General features: G+C 37.4%; 1 long non-coding RNA gene across 1 annotated transcript in view; it reads left to right on the top strand.

The window, feature by feature from the left end:
- The window catches only part of LOC148186448 (uncharacterized), a 173,171-nt gene that overhangs the window by 48,795 nt on the left and 99,403 nt on the right, over positions 1-24,973 (top strand). The window contains exon 2 of the long non-coding RNA XR_015774836.1: positions 14,095-14,168. This is a non-coding gene — a long non-coding RNA (uncharacterized LOC148186448). The remainder of the gene's footprint in view (positions 1-14,094; positions 14,169-24,973) is intronic.

The raw sequence follows: 24,973 nt of genomic DNA on the forward strand, positions 1-24,973 counted from the left end.
ACTGTGCTTGAGGGAATATATATAAATGGTTTTTATGAGGGCCGAAAAGGTCATTGCAGCAAAATGTGGGCCAGCTGTGTGATGTTGAAACAACCCGGAGTGGTAATTTCCTGAGAGACGATGTACTTAAATGCAATGTCAATGTTCGGATAGTAAACATAATCGTATTGGCAGATTTGAAAGGACTCCTATGTAACTGAGATGGCTTAAAGGTCCCTGAAAATGAAAAATGTCTTTTCCAAAGTGTTACCCTGTGCCCCTGGGTGTATTGCTCTGCTGTCAAGAAAAAATGTCAAGAAAATACATGTATTTTTTTATTTTTTCTTTTTTTTATGTCAAATGTTTTGTCTTTTAAATGACTGATTCTGCACTCCTGGCATGTGACAGATTTTGGGGTGAATGAAACCTGCAGGTCTACCTTCGTTGTAAAGTCCTTGAAAAAGTAGCAGTAATTCAAGTTGGAGCTTTACTGGATCAGTTCAAAAAAAATTCTCATATTTAAAGCGGATATAAACAATATTTTGCAATAACAGTGTATGAAACAGGCTTTACATTACCCGACATTTGCCAGCGTTTTGCCAAGTGTAACTGTCCGGCAGATGAAAGTGTCAGTGACCGAAATGTCTGGTGGAAAATATAACAAGTAAATAAATGAAATCCTTAATACCATAGTAAATAGCCTCATATTGTGTGACTTATAAGATATGTTGCCATGACAAGTAAACAAATAAACATATAGTCTATTATGCAGACCAGATTTTAGGATTTTCATGACCGAGTGATCTATTTAACCCTATAAGCCACGCAGAGTGAGTCCCTCCCTCTTCAGAGCATACATCACATCTGTGGCATCCATGTTTTTCCTCTTGGTGTGTTCAGTGTAGTTAGGCGACGACATCATGTATCACGCTCTTCGGGAAGACCTTTAGCTCATTGCAGCTTTCCCCGTAGATCAGACAGGAGATACACTTCACTTCACCACGGCGAAGCCAGACGATGGATAGCTGTGATTTCCCGGATGTGTTCACGGAGGACTTCACAATGATGTAGGGTTGAAACAGAACGAGATTTTCAACCGTCCTAGAAATGATTGATTAAAATATGTGTAAACAGTCAACTAAAATAAAGGTGAGACTCTCAAAACTTTAGATAAGCAGATTGATAGGATAACTATCAATTTTCAGACCATATTATGCGTTGGAACCAGTGTACCACTGCAACCCTACGATAAGTCCTTTTTCTCCTGTGTGTGTCACTAACTATATTTCTGATAAGTCACTCTGTTAAATAGACCGCTTCTTCATCTAGCTTATTTCAAGTTGTTTAATTTGATGTGTTTTATTGCTGTTTTATTTTAGGCTATTATACGGCTATTTAAATACACGTCTGTTCCGTTAGTTGTTGTAAATGCTGATCATAAACTCTGGTATCAAATGGAAATAATTAAAATCAATTTGAAAATAGTATCTGCAGAGAATTGTTACCCAAATCTGCCCATGTGTCTTAGGTGTCATATAGTCAATTTGACAGACAGTCAAATATTTGATGTCTTATATATATGGCTATATTCTGTTATTTAATGTAGTTCTATATATATTGTCATGAAGTGGAATCCAGTAAGATGCGTCAGTTTGATGTCCATCAGAAGCCACAGAGCTAGTTTATTCTATGGTTGTAATAATGTTTGACATAAATATAGTAACTTTGAGATATTGAAGTGGATTGTAGTTTTCTTTTTTTTTAAACCCAAAGGAGAGGGTCCAAAGAGAATATTAATAACACAAGGGTGGGTGTTGCTTTTTTTTTTATAAAATGAAATGTAGGTTAGCCTTTCCCTACCCCAATAATTTCCACAGTGCCTTATGCACATTGTGTGATCATTGTGTCAGTGCATTTCTTTTTGTGCCATACATCAATTTTCAGTTTTTTGAACACAGTGTTTGTTTAAATTTTCTATAAAGAGTGAGCTTGCGTGCCCGTTCTTCAAGTTTTTGTTTTCTTTTCTTTGTGTGTGGCTTTTTTTTGCCTTTATTTGACAGGACAGCCTAAGTGTGAAAGGGGAAGAGGATGATATGCAGCAAAGGGCCCTAGGTTGGATTTTAACCTGTGGCCGCTGCAGTAAGCATAGCTTAAGTGCATGTGGTGCACGCTTTATTGGGCGCCCCTGCATCCCTATTCTTTAACAGCATTTAGCGTAATATTCACACAGTTACATATATCCACATCTGGAAGTTGCCTGGGAGAGCTACTGTTTTCTTGTGTCTACTACAGACTAATTTTTTTACTCGGCGGTGTGGGGATTCAAAGTTGTAACCTTCAGAGCAGTGTATGTTTACTTTTTGTTTAGAGGGTGAGCTTGCATGCTTGTTCTTTATTCGCATTGAGCTCAATATTCACATGTACAAATATCCACATCTGGGAGCTGCCCAGGAGAACTATTGTTTTCTTGTGTCTACTTCAGACCAATTAGCAGCTCCACTGGAGCAGTTAGGGATGTTAATACTCTGCTCAAGGGCACTTTGACAGTTGTCACTGAGGAAGAAGAGAGCGTGTCTGGTTGAGTTTTTCTTTTTTTTTTTAACCAGGCGGTGTAGGGATTCAAATTTGTAACCTTCTCTAGCCTGTAGCTTCATACTGCTTCCTGCTGCCTTCATATTAACCGTAGAATATTTGGGACATTTGGGGAAAAATTGAGCATGCAAAAAATGTGTTTATTATAATGCTTCAAGACATACAATACTTCCCAAATTCACATAGAAATTATTTTAGGCCTGCTGGGGAAAGAATATATTAGGTTTTTTTCTTAAATTTTTCAAAGAAATTCCTAATATCATACTTTTCAGATAACAATAAGGGAAAAAACAAAATAAGGTTAAATGTGTGCTAAATGTGACACTAATCTTGAAGCTTCGCTGACTGTATGAATCCTCTGTGCTGCCCGTGTGAAGATGTGTGTGACGCATAACCTTTTTAAATTTTTAGCATTTTTGCAGCAACATCCATATTGGAAGTATTCTCAACTGTGATGGCGAAATATGAGTTGGGACAAACACAGATGTAAACTGCACCTTGAGTGGTTCGTGGAGGCATACAACCATGAGGCAGTAATTTTAGCTTAAAATATCTCTTTCATGCCAGTACAGTTTCTGAAAATGCAGAAAATATGATCTGCAGCGTGCAGTTTTTGTGGTTTATCATCACACCTTGCTTCCACCTTTGCCTTTAAACAGAAACATGTGGTTTTCAGAAATAATCAATACTGTTGTTTTTCTGGAACACAAGAGGTTACTTGTCAGGACAGCATAACCTTAAGTCAGTTTAAACAAACACCACATGTTTTAAAAAAGACAATCTCCATCTACACAAAGATCTATAAGATATGCCGTATTCATTAAAAAAGGCCAGATGTAATTTTCTATGTGCCGCTTAGTGAAAGCATTGCAGAGTAGAGTGAGTCTGTGGTTCTTGTATTCTTCGGAGCTCGGATCTCTGAGGTGGAGACCTGAGGTCATAAGCTCAAATATAAGAATCAGACAACCTTGTAATTTTTACTCCCCAGTCAGTTTTTATTCCTCAAACTGGAGCTGCCAAGCCTGAGAAGGTTAAAACTGATTCAGTAAAACAAGGTCATCATTTCAGCACACACGCTTAAGCAGTTTATTTTGTGCAGAGAAAAATAAACACTGCCGGCCTTATCAGAGATCTGCCCCGGTATTTGTCTCTAAGCAAGTCCTGTTCACAGCCACATCCACCACTGCTCCCATATATCCACCAATTCAATATCCTGGCCTTTTATTATAGTGGGTGTTAGATTATGGTACACGAGCACAAGGGAGACGTGGGAAGTGACCACAAAGAAAAAGTGAGAGCTGGTTCATGTCAGGAGTCAGATAACTACTGTGAATCTTTAAAACTGCCTGTAAATGTCATGGGGAGAGAAATAATATAATGCCTCTTCTTTGAACAATTGCCTTTTTAGTCAAGATTTGTCCGACACATTGACTTTATCAAAGGCCACCCAACATATTGACAGTCACGGTTTAATCCCTCACGAACAACATTCTCACAAGTGCAGTTTTAGACAGTGGGTGGACGTGCTCAATGTTGTGAAAAATGTGCTTTAATGTTTCTAATGGCCTTTCATTATAAAGTCATGAGTACTTTGACCATCTTGTTAGGCAACATGCTGTGCGATACCAGGCAGTGTATGAACCCCCTGTTGATCAGAGCCAAATGAAGTGATGCATTTTCATGTAATTGCGTTCTCATTTGCAATAAAAAAAAAGACTTGCATATTTGTCGGTATCCACACATGCTTTGAGCACCAAGCTCTTCACAAGAAATCTTTCAACAGTTTTTCAACTTTTATCATAAAAGCAACAACATATTATTTATACGTTACTTTTACTACTGACAAAGAGATTTGTTTCCAAACTGGCAGTATTTATGATTAAGCCACTTTTCCCCCTATACATTTAAATACTTTGAGGACACATTAAATTATTTTGTGATTGTAGGCAGGCTTACTATTTCAGTTTGATATGACAACAAATTCTCACTCCCAACTCATCAAATACCGATATGTGATCAGTGGCCCATCAAGTCTGAATATGATGCTTTAGGTACCCCTCCTGCTCAGTTTTGGATGTTCGATCTAAGTGCGTCATCATTAAAATAACTGTGTTGGCTATTACGGGACACGTAAAGCTGTCCCCAAGGTGAAAGTCCAGAGTTTGTTTGATCCATTCACCTCCATTTCTAGTTAAGTCCAAATATGCTAATAATTAATAAAATTAATCTAACAAGCTGAGAAGACATTGGGAGACGTTCCAGACAAGCATTTACATTGGCCCAATCCCAGTGTCCACACTTGCAGATTCAAGGACTTTGAGGTCCTGCGAAATCCTTGAGGGCTTTGGGCTGTCCTGCCGCAAATGGTCCACTGCATGAGGGTTAACTCACAGACATTTTAAGCCCTTTATACACACTATCCGTAATTTTGCATTCATGCTGACTTTGCCTTAAGGAATAACCCACAATTAATAGTGTTGTGATGTTAAAACATGGGGTTACCAGGGAAAGCCCAGAAGCATAAAAAAAGGAAAAAAGCAGGTAAACAGAAGATGGGCTCATGGGTGTTTAGCGTGGCATATTGGGTGCGCTGGTATGCCTAAATGTACAAAGAAACACTTCATTAAAAATGATTCAAGATGGTACAACTTTTACAAAGTTTCGAGCACTTGCTCTGCCCTCAGCCTTTTTTCAGAGCAACAGCTAGGTGTTGCTTTGGCTGAATGGCTGTTGCACCCACTAGTAGTATATCCAGACATTTTTTTCTTTGAACACAAATTCTTGCTCGCTTGCTGCGTGTTTGGAAAAGGTATCAAGGTTTGAGATTGGGAGTTTGTCTTAGCCTTAGCCTGAAGCTCTAAAAAATGGCTGGCACATTGCTCCACCATTACTAAACAATAAAGAACAAAACAGTTGTTATGCCCCACCCCCACCCCGTTGCTGTAAGCTTGTTTATGAGTGCCCACCAGGGCTTGAAATTAGCACCTGTCAACCCTCCAAATATGTTTAAAAATTGATCGTAGTGAGTAGTGTCATCAGGTTACCAGCCAGCTTGGCAGGTGATGAATATAAAAACTGATACTTCTGCAAAGGTGCAACAACAGTGGACAAAACAAAGTGCACTATGCACAAAACAGGGGAAGTGAAATATAGATTGCAGAGGGTACACGTTGGTTATCTTATAAAGAGAGTTTACATCTGAATGTGTAAGTTTGATAACTGGCTGATGATTACCAATAATGCCATCCACACCTGCATGTGGAATGTAAGAAACTCAGTGAGAACTTTTAGGGCTGCAAATAACGATTTTTTTCATTATTTATTAACTAATACCAGAAATGCCAGAAAATAGTGAAAAAAGACAGCTCTTGTTTTCCTGAGTCCAAGGTGACATTCTAGGTGTCTTGTTTTGTCCGACCAACAATCTGTAACACAAAGATATCAGGTTTTCAATTATACAGATGGTATAAATTGTCCCCTCATCTTGGCGTCAGCTTTAGAGTTACCTTAAACTACTTTATATTCTGCTATGTGTGTTGGAGAATTTAAAAGCAGGATTAAGGACTGTTTGTGCACTGAATGTACATGTCGGGTTATTAAACACTGCAACGTTTGTTGTAAATTGGCTGTTTATGTTTGTTTTTCTTTGCAAAAATGTTATGCTGTTAGTTTTAAAGATTTGCTGATTTCATTGGGCCTATTCCTAGTTAAATAAAGGTTAAATACATGAAAAAAAAAATAAAAGAAGAAAAGTAGCAAATCCTAACATTAGAGAAGCTGGAAGCAGAGAAGGATTAGCAGAAAATAGCTAAATCCATAAATTGATTCTCAAAATAATAATTACAGATTACATTTTCTAAAGAACTATGAACTTTAATGGCTTCAGCTGTAGGACCTTAAAATAGGTCTCGTAAAACAACAAAGGGATCTAGCAATAAAAATACATGACATTTCTTTTGCATATCAGACCTGAGAGTAAACATGCATCTTGTATTAGCTTATACATCACTTGAAAGCATTCAGGATGTGCCTTCAAGAAATTCATGAACCACAGCACTGAATACAAGATATGATGGATTTGTGAAATAATATTTTTCTTTTGAGTAAACAGAAAAATTACTCAGACTCTGCACTTACATTATTGTCCGCAGGTAAATATACTGCCTGCCCCTCAACCTCAACTTTCAACATAAAAACATTGCTATAATAGACCTAAAAGGAGAAGGCAGCTGTTATATCTTTTCTATTCATTGCAACCTGAGCAGATTCTCTTATTGGAAGAAACGTGATTATTTTCTCGATTCATACATGTCAGTTCACAGTTCTGTGCATTGGCCTGATGGCTTCACAGCATGCTCACATCGTGGTTGTGCAATATGAAACAGTGATAAGACAACTCCATCAAAGCTATATGCTGTTATCTGAAATTAATCAACAGCCCTTGAGTCATTCAGAATCAAGTATTCGTGGCGACCGTGGTATGAAAGTGTAATGAAATTTATTAGATCTAAAATGGGTGTGACCCTCAAAGAATAACACCATAGTTATTGGTTTTTTTTTTCACATCTCAGAGGATGGAAATGGCTTTTTATCCTCCACAGACATTTTTAGTTCTATTCACTGCTGCGCCTGAGGCTTTCATCTGAGATGTATTTACCTAATATCTTTCCAGTGCCTACACGGTGCATTTGAAACATTTAGGAAATTTAGGTTCCTCAGAAGTTTGTCAGAGTCTGCAGATATGAGCATGAAGTGAGTTTTGCTATTTTAGTGTCTGCAAGTGGACTGTGCTGAGGTTGAAAATGCATTTTAATAGTTGCATTTAACCTGCTTAAGAAGGCAACGCAGTGGATAAATACAGAAGCTGAAAACATCGCAAGAGTAATTACCACATTTTGAACCTCAGTCCACCTACACTTTCTTAAAAAGATGGTTGCCAGGATCCAAAATATGAAACTGTTCTGTTCAGAGAGCTGACAGACACAACAAATCTGTCAGACTCAAAGCTCCTTAGTGACTGACGCACTGACCTGAACAATAAATTAAAGGCAAATTAGTTTTCCATGGCTCTGTTTGGGTGACAGTTGACATTAATAAGGAGGATTTAGTCAATAACTGTGCATCATATTAGCAGAAGTTCCAACTCTCTGTGTCACTGTTGTTAATTAGTGCGAGCAGTACATTGGCCTGAGCTGTGCTCGGGTGTTTCAGTTATTTTCATGATGCACTCTGTGATGCATCTTGTTAACATGCAGCACAGTGTTTGATCTGTAACTTTGCTTAAGGGTTTTAGATATAAAATATTTTGCACATCTGAGTAAAAACTGATATTGTGAAAACACTATTCCCCATGCTAATTACCCATCCTAATTACTGTAAACGGTTGGGATAATAAATGTGAGTTTTAATTATGTTGAACACGAAAGTCTGAAAAAGTTTCCAGGTGAAGTTTGCAGGTTCGGCTCGTGTTTGTGTTAGCTTCCTCTCAGTAGACCTGTGAGTCAGAGTTGCAGACTCCAATCCATCTTCTTGCCCACAGATGTAAAGGCGGAGGATTTGTCTTTGTTAGCCCTGTCACACACTGACAGTGTGTGCAAAGTGTTTCCTGCCTTTTGCCCACTTTGTAGCAGTTGTAGGTACAGACTTCTGTCAACCTGAATACAGGTGGGAAGAAATATTTTGAATTATTGTTTGGCCTTTTGACATTTTTTTTTCAATCTGTGTATCTGTATTTGATTTTTGACTGTATTTGAGGCCAAAAAGAACATTTGTTTTACTTTTCAATAGAGATACATCAATTGCAATTTTCTTTGCTGATTATAAGGTTTTAATTTCTTTTTGCTTTGCTGATTAAGATGTTGCACAATTCCAATTTTCTTTCTAAGAACTATAATTAACACCAATAGGGCTGCCCCTTTAAAGTGTAAGATTTTTTTATTTCTACTTGGTCAGTAAGCAGTGTACTTCTGAGGATGTTTTGATATAGCAGCAGTGCAGAGTTAGCCTTCTGCTTCTTAATGGTAAATTTACAGCTCACAGCGATTTAATACAATACAGTCTCTGGCTTTTGTTTGATATCTGCTGTATGCAAAATATGTTGTTGCACATTTCCGAATCATCTCGCTGAACCCTGTTTAGACTATCAAACTTTATGTGAAAAAAAAGGAAAGAATAGTTGAATATTTGTATCAAAACAGCCAAATCTGATTTGACTGAGATTAGTTTTAGTCGTGTACAATCCAAAACAGCACTTTTTTTTTTTAAATGATAATTCAGTTGTGTGCTCTTAATGAAACTATCATACAATTAAATAACTTTTTTAATTTTTTTTTTTTCCAAAACTGCACATTGCATGTACTTTAACTCTCACACAAACAAATCTCAAAATAAAAAAGTGCACCAGGTTACTGGACAGATTTTTTTGTATGAAAATGAGTTGCAGTATATCCCACTTGAAAGCCAGTATATGTCACTTAATCTGACATGTTTTGCTTTCCCAAAAGCAATTAGGGGCAACAGATCTATATATGCTTAAATTATATATTATTGTTCACATATCAGGGAAGAATAATCAATTAAAATAATATTCCAAACTCTATATGTAGGTCTAGTATAGTGACTCAACTATTTGTTATTTATCTAAACTGTGTGTTTATTTATTTATTCAAGGAAATCTATTAATGATTCAGTATCTATTTATAACGTAAAGGTGTGTGTACAGTATATATTAACTTCCACTCCTGTGGCGAGTGGTGTCTTCCTGCCTGCTCCACATAATGTGCATGGAGGAGAGGAGAGACTCCTCGCTGCAGAGGAACAAGTCGATGCAATTCCTCTGAGCAGCGTGCATGGGAATGAATTAGAACTTTTTCCCTGTTGGTTTGATAAGTCCCTTTATTTATCACTGGGTGCTTTTTAGAAACAAAGTCACCAAGAGGGTCTGAAAACTTGTTAACAAGGGGGGCGTGTCAAAGCTTCTGTATCTGACAACCTGGGAAAGATAGAAGATTGCAGCAGCTGTGAGAATAGTCCATTAATGTGGCATGTACAATTGACCAGGATTGACTGTATCTGAGGTCACTGGTCATGGCTGACAAATCTGAAAACTGACTGATTGTGGTCACCACCTACTTTAATGCAGGGTACACACCTGTTATTTATTAAACCCTGAAGAAAAACATGTTAAGGGGAATATATCTTAACAAAGTCAAGGTTAAAACGTACAGATTGCCAGACATGCTCGATAAGTATCACTTCTGTTTATTTTGGATGGTACAAGGGGTAGAACAAGTATCTTTCATGCTGTTACATCTTTTAGCAGGTAGTCTCTGGGGAAAACAGAGTGGCTTTGACTGTAATGACTCCTGACAATTTATCCACTGCTCTTCATTTGCTTTACTAATAAGCGTATGTCAGCTGTTTGTGAGTCTCATAATGGTTGAAAATCTAGCAAGGGCAGCGTTTATTTGTACCATATCAATGAATATTCATCTTTAAAACACATAAATGTGATATTACAGCTGTTTTTCAATCCCTTTTACCGCCACAAACAGCACATTAAAAACACTTTTTTCACTTTTTCGTATTATTAAGTCAAATAAGGCTTGAGGTAGAGAAAAAGATATTCAAGACACATAATGATGTTCAGGACCAATGGCCTAATTTTCATAGAACTGCAGTGATTGTGGCATTCAAGCAGGGTTGGGAACATTTGACGTGTTATTTAAAATGATGGATTATGATAGAGAGGCAGCTGTGTACGATTTTTAACGACTCTATGAAAACAACAGGACCTGCAGGCCGTGGTGCCTGAAAGCCATACTTAAGTAAAAGTAAAAATATCCTACCAGAAAATGGCTTTGGTAAAATTTAAAGTCACCAATTATTATAAAGTCTTAAGGTAGCTGATATGTACTGTGCTTAAAGTATTATATTGAATTTACCTAAATATTGAAAGTAAAAGTAAAAGTAAATGCTACAAATAAACAAGGAAGCGGTTAGAATTTTGACAATTATAAAGTTTATATCTGCATAACATGTACACCACTTTAAACACAGAGCTTGGATTACACTTGAAGAAAAACAGTTTTTTTCCAGTTTTTCCTTCCCTCCCATTCCTTCATTCATTTTATTTAAGAAATCTAGTGAACTAAAATGGAAAATTAACAAAAATATAAAAACTCAATACTACTACTCCCAAAAAATATTTAAGTACTCTAACAAAGTATTATTACTGCTTTACAATCCTCACTGCCTGGAGGTAATGTGCAGCAGATAAAACACTACTAGCTTCTGTTTCCTGCAGACTGGAACACATCGGAATTTCTTTCATTCATTTGTGCATTCATTCATTCAAACCCTTCTTTCAGACCTAGAAAATCAATTGAGGAAGACCTGCTACTGTCAAAAAACAATGTATAAAAGCTGAAAGTAAAAATACAGGATAATAAACATGCTCGATGTGTAGTTCAAAGCATTTACAGTCAATTTAAACAAGATCCAAAATTGGGCATTGTTGTCATGTTTAAGGTCTGTTTCAGATTATACCATTCATAAATTGCACTGTAAGAGAAAGACATGATTCAGGACCTGTTGAACAACAACCCTTTCTGTGAGTGAGTACCAGGTTTATGTTAGCTCAGTGTTAAAAGGAATGACATATAGTGTGGAAGCATCTGTATTAAAGCGTTATAGATGAATGCGAACAAGTGCAAATAAAGAACAAAAAGCAGTTCTTAGCTCAGTGTCTGATACTGATTTTGCAAAAGATGCCAGTATTTTGCAACATTGAAAGTACGCATGAAAAATTCAAATAGCCTAGTGCAAAGTTAACAGACCCTGCTGAACAAGACAGATTAACCACTGGAAAATATGTAAGAGCCTCTAGTCAAAGCAGGTCATTGAAAAATGTGTAACCCTGAGACGGATGATCTGCTGTCGTGAGTGCAGCTACTGTGAAGGAGTTTTAATACGTACTGCACACAGACCAAATCTGTGTGCACAATTGACCAAGAGTCCAGTGGTAGGAGTAGAGGGGGCTGTGAATGAGGTGGTCATTTCTTAACTTGTGTGCATCACACTTTGTCTAACGAATCGGACACTTTCAGATTGCTTTATTGATAATTGCTGTAAAATTATATTGTTTTTAACTATCTAAATTTAATTTGGCGTACTTGTTAAAGCTGGTATTAAGACAGCTGTGCTCATGTAAACACATGCCACAGGATACCAACAGTGTGCTTGAGGTCATGCTTAAAGCATAACCATTTAAATCATATGTGAGTACTGGCGGTCTTTCTACGTTTGTGCTTTTTGAATAGAAATCACACTTTTTATATTGTGATATTTATTGTAAATGACATAATAACCAATAGTCAGCAGGTTGTTATTAGCTAACTGTCATGACCAGAAACTCTCAGCTCTGGTTTGCAGGTTTGTGGGTCGGGTTTAGGACATTGATTAACACATATGCATGGCAGAGTGGAGTGGTTTTCATATTGGTTGGGTTTAGTGCAAAAACTCTGATCCATGCTAGTGGCTAGTAGTTTTTGTTCTGACAAAAGAATAAAACTCAAATGTGTTCCATTTTATACTATATAAAACAGAAGAAAACAGAAAACACTGAAATAGTAAAAGCTTGAACCAGTATATGTTTGTCATTTTTGCTTGAATGATGACTTAAATCCCTGTTTCTAAAATGGGGGTTAGTGGAGTACTCCAGGGGGTAGGTGAGATTTAAAAAAAAAATATTTTTCAAAAAATAGCAGTCATGAATAACTCCTAAAAAATAATTATATTATATAAAGTTCAGTAAAACATAAATCTAAGTTCATACGTACTTATGTTCATACATAAGTTATACTCAATATTCAATTTCAATATCCTTAAAAACCCCCCGATTCAAAACAGGACAGTTTGACCCAACCTGTTAAATGCCAAGACACAAACAATGGAGTCGTGGTTGAAGCGTAGCAGCAATGCTGCTGAAAACACGGAGAGACAAGTGACAAAGAAGGTGAAACCAGAACTGACGAAATACCATCAGTATGCAGAGGATTATGTTTTAATGGGATTTACATCCACGTGTTGCAAACCCCAAATTTGAAAGTGTTTTTCAGTTACAATGTTGTTTAATAAATCAGACACTGATTGTGCAGTGCTGTGTTATACCCCCTCTTTTTTTTCTTCCAAAAATGTTTTGCGCTGGTACGGGGGTACTTGGCTGAATAAAAGGGGGTACATCACAGAAAAAAGTTTGCGAACCACTGACATAAATGAGTGATCACTTATCAGAATTGTTTGGTATACTTTCTGTGGACTAATCAATGAATTGCTTAATCATTGCAGCACGACATTATGTGCTCAAGTAATCGATCCTAAGGGTAGTGCTCGAGGGAAAGCTTATTGATTATCCAAATCATAGCTTAAATAAGCTCAGTACATTTCATGACAAGTGACGGTTTTGGATAGTGGTGTTTATGGAAAGGCCAACAGTTATTCAGGGCAAAAATTAACCAAACAGAACAGATTTTTTTCCACTTGGTTCCTCTCTGCTGCTCTCCCCGACCTGTCGTCTGGCTCTGTCCAGCTGTTTTTGAGCAGTACGCAAATTAAGATCAACCAGCTGGGCACACTATACTGTCTGCACTGTTTTACAATAAAGTAATACTGGAATGCTCTCAGTGAAAATATCCCACTACGGCTGGATAACTGACCCAGTCACTCAGATCCCATCTATAGTGGATTAGTCTGAAAAAGAATAGAGGACTGGGATCAATCACTTGGACTGAACAAACACATATCTAGACTTTTTTTTTTGTTTTTGTTTTTTTAAAAAGAGAGTAGTCTCCTGTTCAGTTAGTAGGCTAATGGCAAAACAGTCTCTGAGTGTAGTTGGGGAACATTAGGGACACAGGGGACAGCAGAGAACAGGTGGATCTAATTGTCTTAATCACATCCTGCGCTATCTTGGCACTGATGACATTGACTTGTGTTTACATTGTTATTCTAACTTACTTTTTTATGTGACATAAATGCTGAAAGGAGCGATGTTTGTCATCAACTGACCTTGTTTGATACTTTTCTCACAACCAGCCCTTTCTTAAATAGCTGAAACAAGAAAAGCACAGGTGTAACTAATAATATTAACAATGGATCTGTTACATTTCAGTGCTCCAGTCTTCCATGCCCTTGAGCCAGCACGCACAATTACTGGAAATTGGAACTAGAGCACGTACATGGAATTGAGCCATGATTAATGCCATTAGTTAGTGTATGGAAATGTCTAGAAAGGTATATTTTGGATCATTGTCAGTATTATATGTGGAATTGCAATACTAGTGCATTTTGTATGGTGGCCCTGGGGTGTAAATAACATCGACATTACAGAAAACACAATGATATTTAAAAGAATATCTTTGGGAGTTGTTGTCAACTTCTCCTTGGAACCGTTTGGACGAGTTGTGCCTTCAACTTGTTATCAAAGAGCCAGATAACACTAACCCATAATTGTTCATCTTGCAGACTGACGATCCAACCCAGGCAGAGAGCCAGCATTCACACTATCAGGACCCGAAAACCAGAGCGGCTAAATGGAGGTCAGCATTAATTTTGTTATTTACACTTGTTCTTTTCCCACTGTGACTTGCCAAAATGTCTTTGATGAAAAAGGCAGTGAGGCAGTGATCCTGCTGCAAATGTTTACAGAGATTTTGAAGAGCCGCTGACTCGTTAGCATCAAGCAGTCCCAAGAAACGTTTCTGAGACTGCTGCTACTAACAGTATTATATTATATTGCAGTTGAGTTAATGTAAACTATAATTATAATATTAATAAATGTTCCACTTCTCCCCAAACAAAACAGCTAAACATAGCTCTGTGTTTAGCTCTAAGACGCCACGATAAATGCCATCAGGACTTTAAACATTGACACTATTTTTACAGCATTCAGTAACTCCGCAAGCACTCCCATCAATGACCTTGTGCTCATGATTTTTTACACATAGTGAACCTTCCTGTGTAGAGTAGCTCTTTTTCTAGTAAATTGTGGAGAATGTTCCCAAACAAAAACACATAGACAAACAAAGACACAAAGCTACAGAGCCCGGCAGTGGCGATAGAAAGAAAAAATAAATACATCCAGGCCACGTTTTACTAGTCCCTGCTCAAGAGATATAGTTTGTTGCCTTAATTAAATCAAATTATTGTGACATTTTGGTTAATTGTGTGCATGAGACAAGTGTGTGTACATAGAGCCTTCTTAGCACACCCAGTGCTACTCTGCCTGACTCCCCTCTGTAGTAAACTTCAACATCATGGGTTACAGCAGGCAGATGACCAGTGGCTGCACTGAGTCTAACCCGTGTAACAGCAGCAACAGAAAGTTTGCGAATCTGGTGAGGAGTTTGGGTGGTTTGGGATCAGTCGCCAAGCATCAGAGTGAACTTTCTGTTGCTGCCATTACACAGTTTGACGAAGCGCATAGTGGCCAGGCTCCCTTGATCAAAGGGGATTAGAAATGGGATGGTGGGATCAGAAAAAAAACATTATTATAAATGGGTGCATGAGACGCTGTGGCAATCATAGCTTATCATATTCAACACCCTATTTAATCACAAAGTCACAACCAGACATCTACCTTTAGGCTATAGTAATTAAAAATATTGAGCTCCAGGCCATATTAAGAAAACCTCATTAAAAAAATATGATGTATGCAGCTGTTACCCTGGTTACCCAGTGTTCAGGATTGGGCCCCTGAGTGGAAAACTGGCAAGAATGGACACTCCCAAGAGAGTTATAAGCAGAGTGAGAAGCTTCAAGTGATTCACCATTTTTTATTTATTGTTATCGAGCTGTGTGAACAGTTTTAAATCATCAACACACCTGTTGATGTGCAGAAAAAACTGTAGAACAATTATTCAAAACATCATGTGGGATGGGTAACTAAACTCGGGGTGATCTGTGGTTATTTATTTGATGGTTGCTGCACAAAATGTAACCATTAGATCTGCAGTGTAATTCTGGTTTGACAGAGCGAAATATAACTTCACTCAAGCAGCCTAAATTTTGTTGGAGTTGGACTTTTTGTTCTGTTTCTTTGCATATACACTACTTTTTTGTGCATAGATTGCATAGAGAAGTCATGAATTCATCTCATACAAGCAAATTAACTAAAATATGGCCATGATTAATTTGTTGTTGCTCTTTAGCCATTCTCGGACTCCAAACAAAGCTGCAGAGGTTCACGACCTGGTTTATTGTCATCTGACTTGTAAAGCCATGGGAGGCAGATACCCTCATACCTTCATGAAATTTCACTGGTGTAAACAGTATATGATGGTTAAAGTGTGCGGCGCTAACCTCTCCTGCCTGATGGCGAATGTGCTACTTACATTTGAATTTCAGACTAATAACAGGCTACGCAATAAAACCCCACAAAATGTTAAGAGACTAATATTCTGACACCTATTTTCCTCATAGGTCAGCCTCTCGGTCACAGAAGACTGAGCAGACTTAATTGCCTCGTTAACTCATAAAACACACTTCAATCAAACACAACAGAAACGAAATAAAATTCCCCCAAAACGTCTTGGTTACTCTTGCTAGTAATTTAGTTAGTAAGTCTACTATTCCAGTAATCACCAGCTCCAGTTAGGTTGAAATAAATCTTTAATTCACCAAGTAAAATGTAAAAAACATGCTGTTATTCCCCGCGCTCTCTCTTTTTGCTGTGTTGGCCGCCGGCTGTTTACAGCCCTGTAACTTATCCATCCACCACTGTCACGGTGTCTTTCAGCTCAGTTGCCTGCTCCATGAGTAGAGACTGGAGACTTAGCTCTGGTGGTATGTGCTGTTCACTACATACAGTGAGTTTAATAGAAAGAGGAATGCCTGTTTTTATGACAGTATTGAAAAAAATGTCTTTGGGATTTCTAAATATGATAAATATTGGTAAACCGTTACACTGCAATACTGCCCAAACCAAGCTGATAGATATACTGGATGAGAGATTGTTGATTAACTTATTACTTTCTGGATCCATGAGGTGTGAAATTTAAAAGGTTTTTCACAACATACTAAGTGCATTATTTATACATATTTCCCCTTTTTGGCTTTTAAATCTCTCTTGAACCTCTTTGAGCTATACTTGTTTTGAACTGGCACCACTTTGTCACTGTCTTTTTAATTATACAATTAGACGATACTTTGTATGGTAGTTGAGCTCGTTCTCATTTTCAACCTTAAAAAAACAAAATCAGTATTGAGACTGAAGCTAACAGTACTTTTTCTGTGGTAAGGGAACAAATGAATATAAAATGGCAAATCTTATGAATATATCAGTGTGAAATCTTCACAATGCACTTACTGTAGCTCACACATTTTCATATATTTTAGATGGCTCTCACGCTCCATACCAATGTATTTGACTGAGGATCATGGGGGGCTGGAGTCTATCCCAGCATGCATTGCGTGAGAAGCAAGGTATACTGCTGGAGAGGTCGCCAGTCTATCGCAGGGCTAATACATACAGACAGACAAACACATTCACACTCACATTCACACCTACAGGCAATTTAGAGTTTATTTCACCTGACCTGCATGTCTTTGGACTGTGGGAGGGAACCACAACACCCGCAGGATAAACATGCAGACACGCTGAGAACATACAAACACCCTGGCTCACACTGAGATAGACACAATAAAACAAATTCTTATTCTGTTAAACTTTTGTACCAATCCAAAAAAGGGTGAAAAGGTAAAAGTCCTTAATAATCCTTACATTTTTCTGCTTTAATTTCACATTAGCACCATTTTTTAACTCATCAGATAGAATCCTAGAGCACGTAAAACCTGAACAAAATGTCTTTTAACGCTTTTATTAGAAGTAATGAATTCATGCACAGCCACCTACAAAAGCTATTTCCGTAGAATTCAGATTTCTCTGCATGCCAAGGGTGTAAAATGAAGAACAAGCTTAATTTCAGCCACAATGCATACTAACACACCATTCCCTGCTCTGATGCATCTAATTCTCTATTCAGCAAGAGTGTTGTTGTTAAGTAGAATGCAGAGGAGGAGGTTCAGTCCAAATTATCACTTGTTTTTTTTTTCACACTTTATCCTTCAAACCAGTTTCTGATGCAGTGACAAAGCACATTCTGTAGACCAAACATGCAAATATACAAAGTGCAAAGTCTTAAATGTTATAACTACAGTAAAATTTGAATGTTTGCTCATTTTATGTGTTGGAATATTTGGCTCAGTGTAAGTGCAGTTTGCATATACAGTATTTGCATACAAAGACATATAAAACAACCACAAAGAGATGTAAACACCGCTGAGATGTAAAGAAACTATAAGCGGATGCAAAAACAAACAAACAAACAAACAAACAAACAAACAAAAACTACCAAGATGTGCATAACAACCACGACAAGATGTAAACTAAGCACAGAAATGTAAAACAACCACAAAGTGACACAAAATGGCCACAAAATGTCCACTGAGAGATACAAAACAACTACCAAGATGCATAAAATGAGCACAGAGAGATACAAATGACTTGAGAAGCAACACAATACTGAAATTATGCAAAACAATCACAAATTTTCAACAAAAAGACACATATGACTACTTTAAGTCTTGGCATCTTGCTCCCCTATTGTTGTTCAAGGGCTCATTGTATTACAATCTGTTCATGTCTGTAGGCTATTTAGGTTACACACACACACACACACACACACACACACACACACACACACACACACACACATATATATAAGTAGATGGGTATGGTCCGAGCAAGCAGGCTCTGTAGTGGGCTAGAAAGTAGAAGAGGTTATTTGTTTCCCTATTTTATTTCTCTGGCTGACATTAGCTTTGAGTTTTGGATCGCTTTATCCCCCCCTTCCCCGAATGTGAATTAGGGTTACTTTGTGTTTCTGTAATTGTCCAACCTTCTGATGGGCTTGAAACTTGTCCAGAGTGTTTCTGGGCCTTCAGCCCATGGATGCTGAGATAGCTGTTAACCCCCATTTAACCTGTGGGCATGGAACATTAATGAGTGAATGAAAATGTATTAATATCAATACAAACAGTTGCATCATACTTGATACAAATAGTAAGTCTCTCTCATTTTGATTCTGTGCAGATGTTCCATTCATGTTCATCAGCTCCTTCACTTCCTAATGTCTCTGTTTTTGTTGCCATCGCACTCTGATTAATGCTCGGATTCATACGTTAAGAAAGAAAGAAGGATAAACAGGAGTAGTTAGTGTTTGTGCAAAATATGCAGCAGTGTGAGAGCCCCTGCTAATGAAAATCATGGCGCTTCCTTCCTTTTCTGTGTGATTAAACAGTGAGTAGAATTGGGATAATAGAGAATTGTTTCTCACTAAAGGGAGAAAATAATGCACCAAAGCGTCAAGTATTCAGAGAATTCTTAAAATGCTTTTAGCGTATGATGAGAAACGCCACTTCTTAATGGATTGCAATCTTAGCTATTTAAAAATCATGAAGCCTCTGACTGATTGCATTCTCTTCTGCACCACAAAGTTATTTCTCATGCCAAAAGCTCCAAATTTTAGAATTGATAATGATAAAAAAAAATTCAGAACAGATTATAAAGGTTAACATGTAAATACTTCCAACAAAAACTTCAGCTCAGTACTAATTAGCATTAGTAAATGCTGTAATAACCATTAACTAACACAGTTATCACAAGTCAGCAACTGATGGTGCTCATGTTAATATAAATGTTAATTCATACATTATTTAATAGTATATAAGTTCACGTTAATTAACAATCATTTTTGAAGTAATAACCATTAACTAAAAGTTAACTAATGTGTGAAGGGACCACTTCCTAATAGTCATTCTGTTAGATAAAAAAATTATTTTAGAATAAACTACCTGCTGTATAAATGTAATTAAATGTGGAGTAGGTCATTCTGTCAGGTAAAATATCAATTAGAATAGACCACTCAGTTAACTGTCAAATAATGGCTGGTACTACATTAATGGATGTTAATTAATGTGTCGTTGTTATGGCTGTTTAAATAAACTATTTGGTAATGTATGAATTACCACCTTAATTTACATGAATACTATTAGGAAGTGATCATTTGACACAATAGTTAACTGTTAGTTAATGGTTATTACTCCATTAATTAATGTTAATTAAAGTGAACTTGTTATTATTGTAACAGCTAATAGTCTGTTTATATACTATTGAATAATGTATGAATTTACACCTTAATGAACATGAACACCATTAATTAATGATTAGTTGACATGGCAGTTAAATTAATAGTTATTACAACATTTACTGATGGTAATTAATGTACCCTTATTGTAAAGTGTTACCTTGTGCTTTTATTTCCATCTGTCTTCAACAGCACTCATGTAGATATGTGATTTTTCCTTTTAAATACATGAGATGTTGTTGGACATCACATTGATAGTGGTTATAAGCGCCTTTCATTGACAGTGAGTGACTCATTTCATTTCTTAGGCATCTTCTGAAATAAAGTCCCTATCAGGGCAATCAGTGACAGCTTCCACAGACTTTATGATTGCTGGACAGATTAGAGGACTGTAGTATGCATCAGAGCCTCATCCAGGAAATAACAAGTGCCTCAGCAATCAGAAACACATTCCCTAGGAAAGGGGAAAAAAAGTCACTGTGATTGCAACGTTTTGAGATTAAAAGGCATCACACGGAGGACATAGCTATGGTGAATTCCCAGCTGAGACAAAAGTACCAACAAAGTGTGACAGAAAGAAATCTCATTTTGTGACATCATTGCTCAGGATCTGACATTCACCACATGGCGAAGCAGCAGGACGTCAATTCACTCAACCTAGTGGATTGTTGCTCATGATGAAAATGCATGGAAGCTGCAGCTCTGCACACATGGCCCTGAAACAAAATGATTTAGTCCCTCAGTGAAATGTTCCCTCATTGGGTTTCATCAAAATCTTTGATGCATTTTTGCATAAAGTTGTATGGGTCTTTGATAAGAATTTTTGCATTCTTTTATACTGGAGAATATAAAATAGTTTATTCATTAATTGAGTCCTTTTTCACAGCAGACCCTTTGACCTATTATCTCAGGAAAAGCAAAGGGGTAACAACTGACAATAAGATACGTAGCAGTGTTCTATTCAAGTTTTCCAATAAGATGTGTAACAGTGAGTCAGCATGCATGGTACCAGGACCCTGAAGCTAAACTGAAATGTAAAATGTCAAATTGTCTGTTATAAAAATGGCCTATGGTTTCATTCAGTCATTATTTATACATAGACCAGTACAAACACAATATCTACACTTGCTAGTTTACTGAATTGCCAGTAAGCTTTAAAGCCACAGTTGGGGAATATTTTTTGTGATATTTGCTGAAACTGTCACTATATTTACACAGTATTACATGAGACTGATAATCATTGAAAAAAAAAAATCATCTTCTCCTCTCACTGCTTCTAGTAGCATTTGCTAGAAACTACCATGGTGCACAGAAAACAACCAATCATAGCTGAAAAGTCTCTAACACAGCCGTCAATCATGTCATTCACTACTCATGAACTGCGGTCAAACTGTCAAACTAGGCAAATCATATATGAATCAAGATTCTGTTACTGTATTGCCTTTTTCTGACCTCAGTTTGTGTTTTCAGAAACAGATTTTAGTGTATTGTAATATGAGAATTTTTACTCTAGACGGTAAGCGTCATGTCTCCACTATCAATATACTCATGGGACGCATATTGTGGGACACACACAATATTTGAGCGTCACATCACATACTATCATAGAGTGCATTTAGTAATTTTATACCTATCACTGTTGTAATTTTTCCTTAGGCAATGTGAGGGTCTAAGGACAGAGGAATGTCGTATGCTGTAAAGCCCTCCGAGGCAAACTGTTTTGTGATAATGGGCTTTATATATAAAATTGACTTGACTAGACAGTGTTTTGTTTCAATTTGACTGTAACCAGCATGGTGGCAGGTCACAAACTTTCATTTTACAGCTGCAGTTAACTAAAATATGTTCTGAAAACATTTGAGGTGAGAAATAGGATGTGCAGTTATAGAATCTTGATTCGTATTTGATCAGCACTGCCTAGTTGGACAGTTTGACCGCAGTTCATAATCAGTGATTGACATGACACCTGTCAGACCAGATAATTAGTCATAGTCATAAACATAGTCTGTTTTTGTGTTTGTTGTGGCCTGAAATGCCTGATTTCCAGCAGCTTTTCTAAAAGCAAGTTGTGATATTTTTGGGCTTTTTTTTTAATCGTAAGAGTTTGTATTTTTGTAAAGTTACATAGAATCACATCATGATATGATGTACTTTCAGAGCCAATGTTGGTATAAAATAAAAGAAACATTAAAAAAAATCTAAACTAGTGCAAAGTTTTATTTGTCATATAAATTAAAAAGCAGTGAGGAAGATTAAGAAACAGTGAGGCAGACAAAAATTAAAGAGACTGATCTGATTATAAAGAGAGGGATCGACATGAAGAATAGGCTACATTACAGAAAGCTGACACGGATAAGAGAGAGACAGCTTCACCGTCAGGTGAGGAGGAGTCAGAGTTGTGGTGATTGGACAAAATTGCAAGGCTGTGCAGAATTCACAGGGATTGCCATATTTCCCAATAAAAGGGACTGGGTAATGCCGTTAGAAGCACTATGAGGGCAATAAAGTAGGCGGAAGAATATGATTTTGTTCTCAGATTATCTAATGACAGTTTCAGAAAATATGACAAGAAGTTGTTTTTTTAAATAAAAATTACCAATGTTTTTCTTTGACTGAATATGACTTGTCTTGAGTCAATAACATTTAAATCCATAAGTCCCCATGTTTTTTGCACTTCCAACAGGTAAAAGAAGTTTACCTGTTAGAAGTGAGCTGTTTGCAGAGGTGCAGTTAGAGCCTGTTGTTTGCAGCTCTTTATCTGACATCTCATTGTGGCTGTTTCTGCTTTTACTTTCCTCCCTGCAGTAGGAAAACTGACTAAGAAAGTCCTGCTGAATTGGTAACTAACACATTTCAGTTCCATTCAAATTCTTCACATTAAAAGACCCCTTTTCTTTTGTTATATAAAAAATAAAAATAAAGTGAAATTCAGCAGATATCTAATGCTGAGAACTTAACACGGAGACTTTTAAAAACACGTTTTTCTCTAGTGTCCTGCACAGGCAGGAGATGAGTATCGCAACACACTCTTGTTTCACAGGGACAAAGGGGACATGTCTTCTCAATATCGCCCGACAATCTAATTTGCTATTACTTTGCTTCACTCTTAACACCCCAGCAAAAAAATGACATTGGATCTAGGCAAATACATTGGTCTCTAGTGATTGGTAAGGGAAAATCGAATCCCCCTCCCCTATGGAAAATGAGTTAGAGTGAATGCATTATGAGTGAATGCGATGTCAGACTGAAGATGGAGATGGAGTGTAACGAGTTGACAGATTGTTGTCTGCCTGATATCCGGCAAAAAGCCAATAGCTCATGTTTATAAATATTGACTGAACTTTCTGGGGCCATGGTTATGACACACTGGAATTCTAGATTTAGGTGTAATTTTCCTTGAACTAATGTTTTGTGAAAATGTTCATTTTAACAAATTAGTTACTAATCAATTCCATGTTTTTAAAGCAAAAAAAAAAGCAAATGGCCTTCGTTTGAGCCACATTGAGTTTCAAAAGCTCTCTTTATTTTTTCTATGTAATTATAAGTTTATGGCCAAGTAGACTCCCAGCCTTTAATACGGGCCAATAATTAACATGCGCCTTTTAAATGTGGTGAAAGGAAATGAACTGATCCAGCCTATTGAAAGTGTGTTCAAGGGAGTCCTCACCTCTGAATTGAGTGGTAAGCAAATTCATAAAGCTACAAGGAGGAAATAATTAAAGCCTAAAAGCTTTTTATCTTCCAAAAGAATGGAACCATTGATTTTTTTTCCCTTTTTGCTCAGCCTCTTCTCGTTTGTACTTCACTGTGATCAGAGCAGTCTTTGTTTGGCAGGGAAAAAAAACAGAAGAGGACCAAAGATGTGGGGAAGAGACAGGCAGGCTCATTATTATCGCCAGAAGCAAAAGTTCCAGGAACAAAAGTCATGTGACCCATGTGGGCACACATCTTATATTTTCTAGTGTGTGAAGACTCTTTGATTCGCTCTCACTTTCATATCATAATGAGCCGTTCGGTCTCTCCTGCTCCAACATGTATTGTGCTCAGCGGTTCCTCTTCTCTCCTCCAGTTGTGTTGACTGGTGGTCCCTGTGACCTGCCTGTGCACAGCGCTCATTTGAAGGATCATTCACTTGGTTCTGCTGGGCGATCGCTGGATTTCTCGTCTTGAGCTGCTGTGCGGCGTATTAATGAGCAGGTCCTGGGTTTGCCTGGCACATCGGAATCATCCATCAGCATAAATCTCCTTTAACAAGAATGAGGAATTTCAGCCCATCAACATGAAACCACTCATAGATCACAGGCTTCAATGCCCCTTGGTAGACACATGAAAGATTCATTCACAATGTTCTTTCTTGGGGGATATACGCTACAGAAGTACATTACATCACACACTGAGCCACATGTGAAAACGTAATCATCATATGTTATTAATTTTCAAAGTCTATTTGAATTTGAAACACGAGTATATGAATACGGGGCATTTCCCCCTGAGTCCATGCAGGTCACAGTCAGTGCTGAAAATGCTATTATCTCATTTGATCACCCTCCAAAGTGGCTTTATGTGAGTTCGATCTGTTAATTACACCAGCTATTTGAGCTTTGATCTCTGTGCAGATCTCATTTTATAGCCCACTGTAGATCCTCTGTTCTTCACAGATGATCACCTCTGTCCAATTAGACATTGAACTTGACAAGCGCAGAGAAACTTTTGGTGTTTCCTCCCCTCAAATACTTTAAACTCGGTGCTTTAGTCACGCTCTGCTGACAGCTGATTAATGCACTGTGTGTGCCACGTCCAGGGATAGAGGGTCTCCTTTGCTAAACTTCACTGAAAGGATGACAGGCAGGGTGTTTATGTGCAAAAAGCAATCTTTCTTACAGGGAAGAAAGGTTTTGGAAAATGTCATGAAATGAAAGGATTTTTTTTTGTGGCTTGTACTCCACCCCAGCTATGGACATGATTATTTGTCTTTTCACAATGTTGCTCTTCTGGGGAAGAAAACCAGAAACAACATCAACGAATGCGTTTGGGGATTAGGTTGATCTTTTTTTTTTCTCATTATTATCTAGCTGTTATGCTGGTGCCCCTAAAACTATTTGTTAGTCGGGGATCAGCATAAACCCTTTGGGTAAACCCCCAGTTCTGTGATCAGCATACTGCGCCCTGTTTTCTCAACTGTGACATGTTGGAGTACA

The sequence above is a fragment of the Plectropomus leopardus genome, chromosome 18 (assembly GCF_026936395.1).
Source record: "Plectropomus leopardus strain MGB_pleo_1.0 chromosome 18, ASM2693639v1, whole genome shotgun sequence".
NCBI lineage: Eukaryota > Metazoa > Chordata > Actinopteri > Perciformes > Serranidae > Plectropomus > Plectropomus leopardus.